Consider the following 1,260-nt stretch of genomic DNA (forward strand, 5'->3'; position numbering starts at 1 on the left):
CCTCTGGACTCTCTCCAGCAGCTCCACGTCCTCCCTGTGCTGTTCCCAGGGCTGGAGGCAGCTCTGCAGGGGGGTCTCACCCGAGGGGGCAGAGGGGCAGAATCCCCCCTGCCCTGCTGCCCACGCTGGGGGATCAGCCCAGGGCACGGGGGGTTCTGGGTGCTGGGGCAGGTCCAGCCTCTCACCCACCAGCCCCCAAAAATCCTCCTCCCCAGGGCTGCTCTCAGGGCAGGAGGTCAGAGATGATCCCTGCAGGCAGTGGGTGCCCACCAGGCCCCCGGGATGCAGGAGCTCTGCAATCCATGGAAAACACTCACCAAAGCCACACTCCCGTGCCACCACAACGGGACGGTGCCACTCACCCCGACCAGCCCGAGGGCACAGGGGTGCCCTGACCCATAGAATCCCGGGATCAACCAGGCTGGAAAAGCCCTCTGAGGTCATTGAGTCCAACCTGTGACCCAACCCCGCTGTGTCACCCAGCCCATGGCACTGATGCCACATCCAGAGTGTCCCTAAACACCCCCAGGGACGGGGATTCCACCCCCTCCTGGGCAGCCCATTCCAATGGCTGAGCACTCTCCTGGGAAGAACTTCCCAATGTCCAACCTGAACCTGCCCTGGCACAGCTTGAGGCTGTGCCCTCTTGTCCTGGGCACATCATCCCACTGGATTCAGTCCAATCCCAGCAGATTCAGTCCAATCCCAGCAGATTCAGTCCAATCCCACTGGATTCAGACCAATCCCACTGGATTCAGTCCAATCCCACTGGATTCAGCTCACTCTCACTGGATTCAGCCCAGTCCCTTTGGATTCAGCCCAATCCCTTTGGATTCAGCCCAATCCCTTTGGATTCAGCCCAATCCCATTAGATTTAGTCCAATCCCACTAGATTCAGTCCAATCCCACTGGATTCAGCCCAGTCCCTTTGGATTCAGCCCAATCCCATTGGATTCAGCCCAGTCTCACTGGATTCAGCCCAGTCCAGGCAGATTCAACCCAATCCCACTGTATTCAGCCCAATCCTGGTGAATTCAACCCAATCCCAGTGGATTCATCCCAGTCCCAGTGGATTCAAGAAATCCCATTGGATTCAGCCCAGTCTCACTGGATTCAGCCCAGTCCAGGCAGATTCAACCCAATCCCACTGTATTCAGCCCAATCCTGGTGAATTCAACCCAATCCCAGTGGATTCATCCCAGTCCCAGTGGATTCAAGAAATCCCATTGGATTCAGCCCAGTCTCACTGGATTCAGCCCA

General features: G+C 57.7%; 1 protein-coding gene across 1 annotated transcript in view; it reads right to left on the bottom strand.

Moving 5' to 3' along the window:
• Nucleotides 1-1,260, bottom strand: part of KSR2 (kinase suppressor of ras 2) — a 96,396-nt gene that overhangs the window by 86,316 nt on the left and 8,820 nt on the right. The window lies entirely within an intron of this gene.

The sequence above is a fragment of the Lepidothrix coronata genome, unplaced genomic scaffold (assembly GCF_001604755.1).
Source record: "Lepidothrix coronata isolate B3197 unplaced genomic scaffold, Lepidothrix_coronata-1.0 Scaffold189, whole genome shotgun sequence".
Classification (NCBI taxonomy): domain Eukaryota; kingdom Metazoa; phylum Chordata; class Aves; order Passeriformes; family Pipridae; genus Lepidothrix; species Lepidothrix coronata.